Source organism: Syngnathus scovelli, unplaced genomic scaffold (genome assembly GCF_024217435.2).
Source record: "Syngnathus scovelli strain Florida unplaced genomic scaffold, RoL_Ssco_1.2 HiC_scaffold_28, whole genome shotgun sequence".
Classification (NCBI taxonomy): domain Eukaryota; kingdom Metazoa; phylum Chordata; class Actinopteri; order Syngnathiformes; family Syngnathidae; genus Syngnathus; species Syngnathus scovelli.
Genome location: NW_026061370.1, coordinates 392223 through 408423, shown reverse-complemented (window position 1 = coordinate 408423; position 16201 = coordinate 392223). Strand labels below are relative to the sequence as shown.

Below are 16201 nucleotides of genomic sequence, written 5' to 3'. Positions count from 1 at the left end.
CTGGCAGAAATGGCGGGCTACCTCTTCGGGTTCCGTGTCGGGGGTTCTGTCGGTGTGAAAAGACAAGGACGATCCGTCCGAGTCCACCAACACGTCTTCGTCGTAGCCGTAAAATGTTTCGATGACCTGCGGGCGCGGAAGCAAACATCTCTCTGAACAAACTGAAGACCAAAAAAATGAATGAATCGACGAGAGGAACGATAGCGTGAAAAAGGCCATTTCATCTTGCGCAACACCAAGCAGCCGCAAACAAACAGACTCACCTTGCAGGACCTCACGCTTTGTTCCTCCTCAGAGATTCTCGACGTCGGTATCGTAGCAGCAAATCTCTCTCCTGTCGACACAAATAATCCGCCTTTGAGATTCTTTGGATGCAAAGGGAACGAACGGCTCCGGCGCAGAAACAAACGCGACTCACGATGACATTTCTGACATGAGCTCCTGTCTCCAGAGCCTGAAAAACCCGTCACCGGCGATGATTGGAGGGACGCTCGTCTTTTCCAAAAGTGACAACTACAGGGTGTGTCAGGGTTTTCCAGATTATCTTTATCGTATGATTATGTTGCTTTGACTTTGACTGCAACCTGTAATAAATAATATTATTTATCCCTTATTTATCCCTATCGCTTATCCCTTCCTACACAAAGTCGTAAAACATCCCTTGCTATGTTTTGACTAGAGGTCAAGGGCTTTCTCTATTCAATCCACTCTTACACCCACCCTGTTTCTCTTAATAAAAATGCTCGTGCAGGAGCCGAGAGTCAGACTTCATTCGTACAACGGATGGACTCTCCACCTGCAGGTGTCCAAAAGAACTTACTTGTCTCCCGTGTGGTTCTTGCAAAATAAGTTGGAGCGAGCGCAACTCTAACAGGGTGCATTTTGCCACTAGCTGCCTACGGACAATGACGTCGCGCTCGCGGCTCATGGTTGACGGGCTGAGCAGCCGGGCGAGTCCGTCGTTTTCAGCGCACAGCGAGTGGCAAAGGCGCTGACAAAACGGGAGCTTTGAGCTGCTGAAAACGGCAAAACAAGTCTAAAGCGTGTTCAAACGCGTGCGCACAATGCTCCTGCTTGAAAGGTCGGAATTTAAGGGGCCAATTTATTGGATGGCGGCCGCCGGCCAAGCTTTGGACGGAAAAGGTTTCCTGGCGACAGCGAGCGAGCGCGGCGCTGCCGTACGTGCACCGAGTCGCCTGCCTGAAGACCTTGGACAAGTCGTCGATGATGTGCCGCTGCTCCACAACTTGAAGGAACTCCATTTCACCGTCCTGCTGGCCGCAACCGCGCTCCAGGTCATTGAGCGAACTAGGCCTTCTCTGTGGAACACAAATGCAGTGGACTCTGTTGGCACGCCGCCGTTGTCCGCGTCGACTTACCAAGCTTGCCATCTCCTCGTTCTCCTGGGTGACAAAGCGCACTTTGTTTTCAAGGCGACACAGCACCAGCGAGAGTTCTTCATTCTTCCTGCTCAGGCGTTTGTTTTTGTACAGGAGTGGCAGAAACTGGCTTTCTGTTTCTCTCAGTCGCTTAAGCTGCAAGCATGAAGTGCGGGATGCGAAAGACGCACAACACGCGGGCCAGAACGTATCCATTCCTTTTGCATCGGTTTGAACGGAATCGTGGCTTTGGCTCCCAATAAAAGACATCTACCAGGCAACCGACTCGCCGCGCCGCTCAACTAATAAGTAAGCGCAATGGGTGCCTCGCTGGATGGCGCGCATCAAACGTAGCGCAAACCTTCAAGCGTGCCGTCAATAAATTACCAGTTCATTGCGCTCTTCAGAAAGCAGGGCGTTTCGATCCTCCAGTTTCCTGATGACTGTGCTGAGCTCAGCGATTTTCAGATGAAACCTTCGCGTGTCCCGATCCTCCTGAGACTGAAAACGCCCCGCAACACACACACACAACCACTCGTTCAAAGTTGTTTTTGTGCTACCTTCCTCCAGCAACGAACTAAGTCATGCGTACTGCAAGTGTGTGATGAGGTGGCTTACGCTATGAAGAGGATTGCTAGTAGCGCCGTTGACCCCACTTCCAGGGTAGTTTAGGCCCGCCCTTTGGGAATCCCTCAGGGCAGCGATCTGCTGCTCGGCAGCCTGAGTCTGCAGCTGAAGGCGGTGGACGTGGCCGGCCCCAGGGATTTATCCAAAACACTAATCGCTCTGTCTTTCAGCTTGATCTCATCCATCTGGATGTACAAACGGGGAGCGCTCAGGCAGGCGGGCAAACTCATTTGCCAGAATTGTGACAAAAACAAAGAGAGCAACCGGCCAATTTTTATCTTGAATCGACTAGAACACCATTGCTGTGACAAAAGCGAAGCGAGCAACCGGACGTTTTCTTCTTGTGAAATAGAATAGAATAGAATGCCTTAGGTGTCATTGCATTGCAGGTATACAACGAAATTGGGAACATAGCCACGCACCGCGCATCTGATCAGTCCTACCAGTCGGCGGATCTCCCTCTCGCAGTCCCTCTTGGTTCGGCTCAGCTCCTCCCGATGCTGGTGATGAGCCGATCGGAGCTCGGCCGCTCGGGACTGCCAGGCCTGCTGGGCCGCTGCCAGGGCTTCTTCCGCGCTCCTGGTGGAGGCGACACCGCTCGGTCTCCCGACACCGCCGCGTCTCCTCCACTTCCGCCAGCAAAGCGCCCCCGCTCCTCACCTGAGCAGACATTGCGCCACATCGGGCCGTTGAGACCGCAACGGAGCGCCGCGACGCTTACTGGGGACAAGCTACACAATACGGTAGCGGCCGCATCGGAGCCCGACGTGGCGTGCGGATAGTCAGACACGGATTGAGCGGATCACCTTGTCCATGGAGCCGTCCCTCAGGCTGAGGACCAAGGCATTCAGTCGCTGGATCTCTCCATCTTTGATTTTGATCACTCTCATCAGCTCCATTTCATGCTGCCGCAGTAATGTCTCCCTGGTAACGGCTAACTCTTTCTGCTTCTCCTCATGGAGTTTGCTTTTGAGTTCCGTCATGGCGGCGGTGGCACGGTGGTGCTCCGCCCGCAGGTCCTGACTTCTCTCTCTCTCCAGACAGCTGACCTGACATGACTTAGACTTAGACAAACTTGCAGTGCTAATTATGCAATAGTGCAAGTAGGCAAAACAGTATTCAAGAGTGTGCAGAGGAATGCTAAACCATGTATTAAACTTCTATTTAAAGGGTTTACACAAGTTCAGTAAAGTTGGTAGTGCGAGATAGTGCAAGATAGAGGTCCGTAGTGTCATAAAGTACAGTTCTGTGAATGTGTGATGCAGAGTTCAGTTTAGAGCTCAACAGTTCTAGTGTTCAACAGTCTGATGACAGCAGGGAAAAAGCTGTTGCAGAACCTGGTGGACCTGCAGCGGATTGTGCGAAACCTCTTCCCAGAGGGCAGCAGGGAGAACAGTCCATGGTGGGGGTGTGATGGGTCATTGATGATGTTACGGGGACGGGACATGCAGCGCTGAGATGAAATGTCCTGAATGGAGGGAAGAGGAGCCCCTATGAACCTCTCTGCTGTCCTCACCACTCTCCTCACGTTCTTCCAATCGGAGGCGGTGCAGCCTCCACACCACACAGAGAGTCAGCTTGTCAGAATGCTCTCTATGGTGCTCCTGTAGAACGTCCTTATGATGGGTGGGGGCAGGTGGGCTCTCCTCATCCTCCGCAGGAAGTACAAGCGCTTCTGTGCCCTCTTGACCAGTGCCGTAGTGTTCATAGTCCAGGAATTCAAATCCGCGGGGAGAGTTAACTTGTTTAAAAGGGAGTGGGCAGAAGAATTATTTAATTTATTTAAATCTATTTGGAGTGTGCGCCATTATGTCAATGCATAACAACTGTAAGTCTACTAAACAAAACAGCGGTTGCTATATGACGTCTGCCACGTCGTGGTCACGTGACGCGGACGTGACGTCGACGCCTACTTTACATCCCACCGATCACAGGACCCCTCGGCTGCATAACCGCGCCCCCTTCCCAACCAATCGGATTTGCTATACGCGAAAACGACGCCAATGGGCGGGCTCTTCCGCCAGAATTTAAATCCGTGGGCGTGGCTCGCAACAGGAAGTAGGAAAATGGCGATGTTGACAAAGACACAGCGGATGGTAACATACGACTAACGAGAGAAATATTTTTATTTTCTGCTTGCAACTGGACCGTCCAGAGCGTACACGGTAAGTACAACTCATCGTTTTTAAAAAGAAGTACTTTTGTTGCCCTGAAAAGCGAGTGAGTGTGGCGTTTGGGGGGAACGTCGAATTTCGACGATTCTTTCTGGTCAACGGTTGTAAATGATTGCGTTGATTAAAAAAGAAAACTTGATGTAACTCTACTTTTAACTGCCGTTTCAGATAAGCGGGTATTACGTCGCAGTCATGTGCCGCGGATATGACGTAATTGGCTGAACTTCCACCAAAATTCAAATCTGTTGGCGCGATGGCCGTGAGCCACTGAGCAACGACGAATATCAACAGAAATATCTTTATTTTCTGCTTGCAACTGGACCGTCTACAGCGTACACGGTAAGTAACACTCATTGTGTTTAAAGATATTTACGTTTGTAATAGCAACGTGTAGCTGAGGCGCTAGCAGAAGTGTAGCCGCGTTGCGTTGTACGTGTGAATATTGGTCCAGGCGAAATGTTAATGTTTAATTTCATTCCTTTAGGTTCCACGGTGTTTGTTGGCTGCAAGTTTTCCACTGCAAGAAGAGGCTCATATCATTGACCAGGAGCGAGCTACAACGGTGAGTAGCCATAACATTTATGTTAAACACTTCCTATTTCATGTCTAACAGTACTTGATTTAACAAATAACCATAAATAAATACAGTGTGGGCACTGAAGTTAACATATGTGATTATACTGCCTAATCTGTCACCGAGTATATTGTTGCAAAGTAATATAAGATCCAAAGTTGTAATTCAGAATAGTTTTCAAAAGAAGGCCATTAGAATTATATACAAGTCTGATTACCCTGAACATAACAACAAGCTATTAATTAAATCACAAATTCTTCAATTCAAAGATTTGGTAGATTATCAGAATAATAATGTCTAACAGTAATTGATTTAACACATCACGATAAGTAGATTGAGTGTGGGCACTCTCAAGTTAACATATGTGATTATACTGCCTAATCTGTTACAGAGTATGTTGTTGCCAAGTAATGTAGAATAGATCCAAAGTAGTAATCCAGAATAGTTTTGAAAAGGCCATTAGAATAATAAACAAATCTGATTACCTTGAACATAATAGTTAAGTGTTGAATATGTCCTATGAAGTCAAAATTTGGCACCATCATGTGGTGAAATTTGGAATTGCATCACATCAAATTTTGCCTGGGAACAAACAGATTAAATAAATCTTAGACTTAAATAAGCCACTCCTTCTCAAACAAGTAAACTCTGCCCATTTTGCGCAGTAGATGTTCTGTTAATATCTAGTATTTATACAAAGTCATAATTTAAATTGCTTTTAACCTTCATTCATCGCTTCAACCAACATTACTCGCTCTTATTACCAACTTGTATCGATTTAACTGAGCGTTTAATACTTCCTATCAGGTCTCAAGTCAAGATTTGGCAAAATACAATTTCAGCAAATCCAATTTTGCCAGGCAACAAAAAGAGATTAAATAAACTAAATAAGTCTTCTTCCCATTAAATAAATCAGAAAAGTCTGTCTTGCAACCAGTCCTCTTCAAACAAGTAAAGTCTGCCCGTTTTGTGCCGTAGATTTTGTGTCTATGCCTAGTATTTATACAAAATCATAATTTAAACGACTTCATTCCTTCATTCACTTTGGAAATTTGGAATTGCAGCAAATCGAATTTTGCCAGGGAACAAAAATAGATCAATTAAACTAAATAAGTCTTCTTCCCATTAAATAAATTAAAAAAGTCTGTCTTGTAACCAGTCCTTTTCAAACAAGTAAAATCTGCCCATTTTGTGCCGTAGATTTTGTGTTTATGCCTAGTATTTATACAAAATCATAATTTAAAGGATTTCATTCCTTCATTCACTTTGGAAATTTGGAATTGCAGCACATCAAATTTTGCCTGGGAAGAAAAGTAGATTAAATAAATTTAATAAGTCTTACTACTTCCCAATAAATAAATTAAATACGTCTTACTTGTTCCCACTCCTTTTCAAAAAAGTAGTTTAAAACGAGGGCCCTTCACTCAACCTTTAACCTCAACACCGCACGTCACATTGTGTTGTATCTGTGAATGTTGGTTGTGGCCAAAGGATAGTTTTCTTTCATTCGTTTAGGTTCCACGGTGTTTGTTGGCTATATGTTTTCCACTGTCAGAAGGATGAAAATACAAAGTACAACGCTTGGACGTGGGCGACGACGTCACCGGTGAGTCCTTCCTTCCTATTTATTTACCTTCTAGGTGCTAGAGGCTAAGTGTTAGAAGCTAAGTGTTAGAGGCAACACAATACGAACAACACAACACAATACGAACAACTCAACACAATATGAACAACTCAACACAATATGAACAACACAACAAAATACGAACAACACAACACAATACCAACAACACAATACAAACAACACAACACATTACGAACAACACAACCCAATACGAACAACACAACGATACCGCACTGAACAACACGATACCGCACTGAACAACACGATACCGCACTGAACAACACGATACCGCACTGAACAACACGATACCGGACTGAACAACACGATACCGCACTGAACAACACGATACCGCACTGAACAACACGATACCGCACTGAACAACACCATGCCGCACTGAACAACACCATGCCGCACCGAACAACACCATGCCGCACTGAACAACACCATGCAGCACTGAACAACATTATGCCGCACTGAACAACATTATACCGCACTGAACAACACCATGCAGCACTGAACAACATTATGCCGCACTGAACAACATTATACCGCACTGAACAACATTATGCCGCACTGAACAACATTATGCCGCACTGAACAACACCATGCCGCACTGAACAACATTATGCCGCACTGAACAACATTATGCCGCACTGAAGACCATGCCGCACTGAACAACACCATCCCGCACTGAACAACACCATCCCGCACTGAACAACACCATGCCGCACTGAACAACACCATGCCGCACTGAACAACACCATGCCGCACTGAACAACACCATGCCGCACTGAACAACACCATGCCGCACTGAACAACACCATGCCGCACTGAACAACACCATGCCGCACTGAACAACACCATGCCGCACTGAACAACACTATGCCGCACTGAACAACATTATGCCGCACTGAACAACACCATGCCGCACTGAACAACACCATGCCGCACTGAACAACACCATCCCGCACTGAACAACACCATCCCGCACTGAACACCATCCCGCACTGAACAACACCATGCCGCACTGAACAACACCATGCCGCACTGAACAACACCATGCCGAACAACACCATGCCGCACTGAAGAACACCATGCCGCACTGAACAACACCATCCCGCACTGAACAACACCATCCCGGACTGAACAACACCATCCCGCACTGAACAGCACCATGCCGCACTGAACAACACCATGCCGCACTTAACAACACCATGCCAAACTGAACAACACCATCCCGCACTGAACAACACCATCCCGCACTGAACAACACCATCCCGCACTGAACAACACCATCTCGCACTGAACAACACCATGCCGCACTGAACAACACCATGCCGCACTGAACTACACCATGCCGCACTGAACTACACCATGCCGCACTGAACAACACCATGCCGCACTGAACAACACAATGCCGCACTGAACAACACAATGCCGCACTGAACAACACCATGCCGCACTGAACAACACCATGCCACACTGAACAACACCATGCCGCACTGAACAACACCATCCCGCACTGAACAACACCATGCCGCACTGAACAACATTATGCCCCACTGAACAACAATATACCGCACTGAACAACATTATGCCGCACTGAACAACATTATGCCGCACTGAACAACACCATGCCGCACTGAACAACATTATGCCGCACTGAACAACATTATGCCGCACTGAACACCATGCCGCACTGAACACCATCCCGCACTGAACAACACCATGCCGCACTGAACAACACCATGCCGCACTGAACAACACCATGCCGCACTGAACAACACCATGCCGCACTAAACAACACCATGCCGCACTGAACAACACCATCCCGCACTAAACAACACCATGCCGCACTGAACAACATTATGCCGCACTGAACAACATTATGCCGCACTGAACAACATTATGCCGCACTGAACAACATCATGTCGCACTGAACAACACCATGCCGCACTGAACAACACCATGCCGCACTGAACAACACCATGCCCCACTGAACAACATTACGCCACACTGAACAATATTATGCCGCACTGAACAACACCATGCCGCACTGAACAACACCATGCCGCACTGAACAACACCATGCCGCACTGAACAACACCATGCCGCACTGAACAACACCATGCCGCACTGAACAACACCATCCCGCACTGAACAACACCATGCCGCACTGAACAACACCATGCCGCACTGAACAACACCATGCCGCACTTAACAACACCATGCCGCACTGAACAACACCATGCCGCACTGAACAACACCATGCCGCACTGAACAACACCATGCCGCACTGAACAACACCATGCCAAACTGAACAACACCATCCCGCACTGAACAACACCATCCCGCACTGAACAACACCATCCCGCACTGAACAACACCATGCCGCACTGAACAACACCATGCCGCACTGAACTACACCATGCCGCACTGAACTACACCATGCCGCACTGAACAACACCATGCCGCACTGAACAACACAATGCCGCACTGAACAACACAATGCCGCACTGAACAACTCAATGCCGCACTGAACAACACCATGCCGCACTGAACAACACCATGCCGCACTGAACAACACCATGCCGCACTGAACAACACCATCCCGCACTGAACAACACCATGCCGCACTGAACAACATTATGCCGCACTGAACAACATTATACCGCACTGAACAACATTATGCCGCACTGAACAACATTATGCCGCACTGAACAACATTATGCCGCACTGAACAACATTATGCCGCGCTGAACAACATTATGCCGCGCTGAACAACATTATGCCGCACTGAACAACACCATGCCGCACTGAACAACACCATGCCGCACTGAACAACACCATCCCGCACTGAACAACACCATGCCGCACTGAACAACATTATGCCGCACTGAACAACATTATGCCGCACTGAACAACATTATGCCGCACTGAACAACACCATCCCGCACTGAACAACACCATGCCGCACTGAACAACATTATGCCGCACTGAACAACATTATGCCGCACTGAACAACATTATGCCGCACTGAACAACATTATGCCGCACTGAACAACATCATGTCGCACTGAACAACACCATGCCGCACTGAACAACACCATGCCGCACTGAACAACACCATGCCCCACTGAACAACATTACGCCGCACTGAACAATATTATGCCGCACTGAACAACACCATGCCGCACTGAACAACACCATGCCGCACTGAACAACACCATGCCGCACTGAACAACACCATGCCGCACTGAACAACACCATGCCGCACTGAACAACACCATCCCGCACTGAACAACACCATGCCGCACTGAACAACACCATGCCGCACTGAACAACACCATGCCGCACTTAACAACACCATGCCGCAGTGAACAACACCATGCCGCACTGAACAACAACATGCCGCACTGAACAACAACATGCCGCACTGAACAACACGACGCCGCACTGAACAACACTACGCCGCACAGAACAACACGACGCCGCACAGAATAACACAATACCGCACAGAACAACACCATGCCGCACAAACAGTTTTAGATAATATTACGTCGCAGTCATGCGACGCGGACATGACGTCAATAGGCGGAACTCACGGCAAAATTATAATCCGTGGGCGTGGCTTGCAACAGGAAGTAGGAAAGCGGCAATGCTGGCAAACAAGACACAGCGGTTAGTAACACGGCGACTAACAAGACAAATATTTTTGTTTTCAGCTTGCAACTTGACCCTCTAGAGCGTACAAGGTAATTACAACTCATTGTTTTGAAAAATATGTTTTTTTGTAGCCCTGAAAAGCGAGGGAGTGTGGCATTTGGGAGGAACGTCGAACTCGGCGTCTGCTTCCAGCCACAGACGCCAAATTTCGACGATTATTTCGACTGGTCAACGTTTGTAAATTATTGCGTTGATTAAAAACTTTATTTAACTCTACTCTAAACTTTGCCGTTTCAGATATGCGGGTATTACACCGCGGAAATGACGTCAATAGGCTGAACTCTCGCCAAAATTCAAATCTGTGGGCGCAATGGCCTTGAGCGAGACAACGGATACAAACACGACGATTATCAACAGAAATATCTTTATTTTCTGCTTGCAAGTGGACCGTCTAGAGCGTACACGGTAAGTACAACTCATTGTGTTTAAAAAGATTTACGTTTGTGTAGTTTGCGTTGCGTTGTATCTGTGAATGTTGGTTGAGGCTAAATGTTAATGTTTAATTTCCTTCCTTTAGGTTCCACGGTGTTTGTTGGCTGTATGTTTTCCACTGCAAGAAGAGGCTCGTATCATTGACCAGCAGGAGCTACAATGGTGAGTACCCCTTTCGTCGTCCATTTATGTTAAACACTTCCTATTTCATGTCTAACAGTACTCGATTTAACAAATAACCATAAATAAATACAGTGTGGGCAGTCAAGTTAACATATGTGATTATCCTGCCTAATATGTTTATCACAAATATGTCACTAATATTTTTATTTTTTATCACAACACCTTTGGACCTTCAGCAATCGATTATTTCCCTTCATCTACATAGAGACAGAACGATGGTGTCTTAAACATCTCATTCATTTCACCAAATAACTTCACGCAGGTGGATAACGGCCGTCTCGGTCACGCTATGTTGCGTGATGCAGTTTTGAATAACCAAATGCATTTATTCAATGAATAAGTCAAGCTAGATCTATGTTTATGATGTTGTACGTTACGGTACCGATTGAAGTTGAGTCCGAAGCCAGTGGAAAACAGCGCTGCGTTTGTGCTCTCCAGGTACAAATGTTGTGATCTCTGACTGACGACCGGGCGAGACTCGAGTAAGAGATGTCCAAACGAGCTCCGGCAGGGCGGGTCAAGGCGGAGCGAACGGACGCCTTTCAGGCCGCCAATGACGAGCTGAGAGCCAAACTGATGGACGTCCAGTTAGAACTTCAGCAGGAGAAGAACAAGGTGAAAACCTCAACAGACAGACACTGCCTTCCTCCCTGCCTGCTTCCCTGCCTGCCTCCCTGCCTGCCTCCCTGCCTGCCTGCCTCCCTGCTTGCCTCCCTCCCTCCCAGTTTCCCCGATGTAGATTTGACATGCGTGTGCCATGACTGTGTCAGCCTACGTCAACAAATGCACCGAGGACGTCAGCACCACTAAGAATATCATCACCCGGGGCAACCAACGACCCTGGATGACTGAGGAGGTACGTCAAACGCTACGAGCGCGGAACTCTGCCTTCAAGTCTGGTGACAAGGAGACACTGAGGACAGCGAGAGCCAACTTGAACCGTGCCATCAGGGTAGCGAAGCGAGACCACAGTCGAAAAATTCAGGATCGTTTCCACGACGCCAACAACACCAGGAGTATGTGGCAAGGCATACGGGCGATTACAGACTACAACTCACCCTCCCCCCCCGGTGGGTGAAGTTGATGCTGACTTTCTAAATGGTCTAAATAACTTCTTTGGGCGGTTCGAGGCACTAAACGGCACTCCAGCAGTTAAAACTGTCCCCCATCAGGAAGAGGAGGTACTCTGCCTTGACTCCGCCGATGTGTTGAAGACCCTGAGGAGAGTCAACCCCCGTAAGGCCCCTGGCCCCGACAACATTCCTGGGCGTGTGTTCAGGGAATGTGCAAGTCAGCTGGCTGGGGTCATCACAGACATTTTTAACACCTCGCTGGGCCAAGCCACAGTGCCAGCGTGCTTTAAGACTGCCTCCATCATTCCGGTGCCGAAGAAACCTCAAATCACCTCATTTAATGATTACCGGCCTGTTGCACTGACTCCGGTCATGATGAAGTGCTTCGAAAGGCTGCTTAAAGATCACATCGTTTCCAGACTCCCCCCATTATTTGACCCGTTCCAGTTTGCCGACCGGCAAAACCGCTCCACTCAGGACGCCATCTCCTCCGTTCTTCACCTGAGCCTGGCTCACCTGGAGGAGAAGAACACCCATGTTCGGATGCTGTTCCTGGACTTCAGCTCAGCGTTTAACACCATCATCCCACAGCATCTAGTAGGAAAATTGGAACACCTGGGCTTCAACACCCCCCTTCGCAACTGGCTGCTAGACTTCCTCACCAACAAACCTCAGTCAGTCCGGGTCGGACAGAACACCTCTGATGTCATCACCCTCAGCACAGGCTCCCCTCAGGGCTGCGTCCTGAGCCCCCTGCTGTTCACCCTGATGACACACGACTGCGTCCCCAGGTTCACCACCAATCACATCGTGAAGTTCGCAGACGACACAACGGTGGTGGGGCTCATCAGAGACAACAACGACCTGGACTACAGAGAGGAGGTGGAGCAGCTGGTGGGCTGGTGCAGAGACAACAGCCTGATCCTGAATGTGGAGAAGATGAAGGAGATCATCGTCGACTTCAGGAAAAACCAGCCTCACCACGCTCCACTGATCATCAACAGCTCAGCTGTGGAGGTGGTCAGCAGCACCAAATTCCTGGGGGTCCACATCACAGAAGACCTCACCTGGACTATGAACACTACGGCACTGATCAAGAGGGCACAGAAGCGCTTGTACTTCCTGCGGAGGATGAGGAGAGCCCACCTGCCCCCACCCATCATGAGGACGTTCTACAGGAGCACCATAGAGAGCATTCTGACAAGCTGACTCTCTGTGTGGTGTGGAGGCTGCACCGCCTCCGATTGGAAGAACGTGAGGAGAGTGGTGAGGACAGCAGAGAGGATCATAGGGGCTCCTCTTCCCTCCATTCAGGACATTTCATCTCAGCGCTGCATGTCCCGTGCCCGTAACATCATCAATGACCCATCACACCCCCACCATGCCCTCTGGGAAGAGGTTTCGCACAATCCGCTGCAGGTCCACCAGGTTCTGCAACAGCTTTTTCCCTGCTGTCATCAGACTGTTGAACATTAGAACTGTTGAGCTCTAAACTGAACTCTGCATCACACATTCACAGAACTGTACTTTATGACACTACGGACCTCTATCTTGCACTATCTCGCACTACCAACTTTACTGAACTTGTGTAAACCCTTTAAATAGAAGTTGAATACATGGTTTAGCATTCCTCTGCACACTCTTGAATACTGTTTTGCCTACTTGCACTATTGCATAATTAGCACTGCTGCACTTTATACTTATTTGTAATATATATATATATATATATACAGTATATGTATATATATATTTTCATAGGATATGTTACTTCTATTCAACTGCAATATCACTACTTTGTTGTAAGCCGTGTGCAACGAAATTTCGTTTTGTATGCACCATGTGCAGACAAGATGACAATAAAGTTTGTCTAAGTCATGTCAGGTCAGCTGTCTGGAGAGAGAGAGAAGTCAGGACCTGCGGGCGGAGCACCACCGTGCCACCGCCGCCATGACGGAACTCAAAAGCAAACTCCATGAGGAGAAGCAGAAAGAGTTAGCCGTTACCAGGGAGACATTACTGCGGCAGCATGAAATGGAGCTGATGAGAGTGATCAAAATCAAAGATGGAGAGATCCAGCGACTGAATGCCTTGGTCCTCAGCCTGAGGGACGGCTCCATGGACAAGGTGATCCGCTCAATCCGTGTCTGACTATCCGCACGCCACGTCGGGCTCCGATGCGGCCGCTACCGTATTGTGTAGCTTGTCCCCAGTAAGCGTCGCGGCGCTCCGTTGCGGTCTCAACGGCCCGATGTGGCGCAATGTCTGCTCAGGTGAGGAGCGGGGGCGCTTTGCTGGCGGAAGTGGAGGAGACGCGGCGGTGTCGGGAGACCGAGCGGTGTCGCCTCCACCAGGAGCGCGGAAGAAGCCCTGGCAGCGGCCCAGCAGGCCTGGCAGTCCCGAGCGGCCGAGCTCCGATCGGCTCATCACCAGCATCGGGAGGAGCTGAGCCGAACCAAGAGAGACTGCGAGAGGGAGATCCGCCGACTGGTAGGACTGATCAGATGCGCGGTGCGTGGCTATGTTCCCAATTTCGTTGTATACCTGCAGTGCAATGACACCTAAGGCATTCTATTCTATTCTATTTCACAAGAAGAAAACGTCCGGTTGCTCGCTTCGCTTTTGTCACAGCAATGGTGTTCTAGTCGATTCAAGATAAAAATTGGCCGGTTGCTCTCTTTGTTTTTGTCACAATTCTGGCAAATGAGTTTGCCCGCCTGCCTGAGCGCTCCCCGTTTGTACATCCAGATGGATGAGATCAAGCTGAAAGACAGAGCGGTTAGTGTTTTGGATAAATCCCTGGGGCCGGCCACGTCCACCGCCTTCAGCTGCAGACTCAGGCTGCCGAGCAGCAGATCGCTGCCCTGAGGGATTCCCAAAGGGTGGGCCTAAACTACCCTGGAAGTGGGGTCAACTGCGCTACTAGCAATCCTCTTCATAGCGTAAGCCACCTCATCACACACTTGCAGTACGCATGACTTAGTTCGTTGCTGGAGGAAGGTAGCACAAAAACAGTTTTGAACTTTGAACGAGTGGTTGTGTGTGTGTGTTGCGGGGCGTTTTCAGTCTCAGGAGGATCGGGACACGCGAAGGTTTCATCTGAAAATCGCTGAGCTCAGCGCAGTCATCAGGAAACTGGAGGATCGAAACGCCCTGCTTTCTGAAGAGCGCAATGAACTGGTAATTTATTGACGGCACGCTTGAAGGTTTGCGCTACGTTTGATGCGCGCCATCCAGCGAGGCACCCATTGCGCTTGCTTGCGATGAGCAAGATGGCGGCGCGTGCACACGCAGCGGCCACTCTCTGTCCCGTTCGGTGTTTTGTGAGTGTTTACTGAGTGTTTGTCCGGCAGTTTTGTGTATGTTCGTCTCGTGTGATACGTCGTGCTACTAGTGCGGCGGGCATGTTCTGCTCAACATCGGCGGAAGTGGGTTTTATGGCGTTCTGGACTTTGGTGCGGAGAGATTAAGGGCGCTCGGACTGCTTCGTCATGGAGCGACGCCGGACTGGCCTGCTCTTCCTCCCCCGGTTGGACTGCGTCGTGAGCTCGGACTGCTCCGTCCTGGAGCATTGTTGGGATGCGTCGGCAGCGGGTCTGCGAGGCAGCGGGAGAGGGGCCAGCGCGGAGACATCGGGCCAGGCTTGCGGCCACCCCACCTCGCCCAGCCGTGCCTTCCATTCTACTGGCGTACGTTCGTTCGCGGGACGACAAGATGGGTTGCGTTCGCCTGATAAGATCCACGAACCGGACAGTGCGTGCCTGCTGTGTGCTCGTGTTCACAGTGGCCTGGTTGACTGTCATCTTTCCGGACTCTGCTGTGGATCGGGAGCGGCTAGCGTGCTATCACTCTTATTGTTCATCTTCTTGTTTTATTTTTCCTGTGTTGTTTACTTGTATGTGCGTTGTGATCTCTGTCTTGTTACCCTGGGATAGTGAGAAACGTAATTTCGATCGCTTTGTGTGTCTTGACATGCGGAGCTATTGACAATAAAGGAGACTTTGACTTTGACTTTGACTTTGACTTTATTAGTTGAGCGGCGCGGCGAGTCGGTTGCCTGGTAGATGTCTTTTATTGGGAGCCAAAGCCACGATTCCGTTCAAACCGATGCAAAAGGAATGGATACGTTCTGGCCCGCGTGTTGTGCGTCTTTCGCATCCCGCACTTCATGCGTGCAGCTTAAGCGACTGAGAGAAACAGAAAGCCAGTTTCTGCCACTCCTGTACAAAAACAAACGCCTGAGCAGGAAGAATGAAGAACTCTCGCTGGTGCTGTGTCGCCTTGAAAACAAAGTGCGCTTTGTCACCCAGGAGAACGAGGAGATGGCAAGCTTGGTAAGTCGACGCGGACAACGGCGGCGTGCCAACAGAGTCCACTGAATTTGTGTTCCACAGAGAAGGCCTAGTTCGCTC

General features: G+C 49.2%; 1 long non-coding RNA gene across 1 annotated transcript; it reads left to right on the top strand.

Moving 5' to 3' along the window:
- Positions 1-4067: 4067 nt before the first annotated feature.
- On the top strand, positions 4068-15028 carry LOC137839960 (uncharacterized). The gene is made up of 5 exons (XR_011086350.1): positions 4068-4171; positions 4349-4519; positions 4665-4742; positions 14538-14731; positions 14856-15028. It is a non-coding gene; the product is annotated as an uncharacterized lncRNA (long non-coding RNA).
- The last annotated feature ends 1173 nt before the right edge of the window (positions 15029-16201 follow it).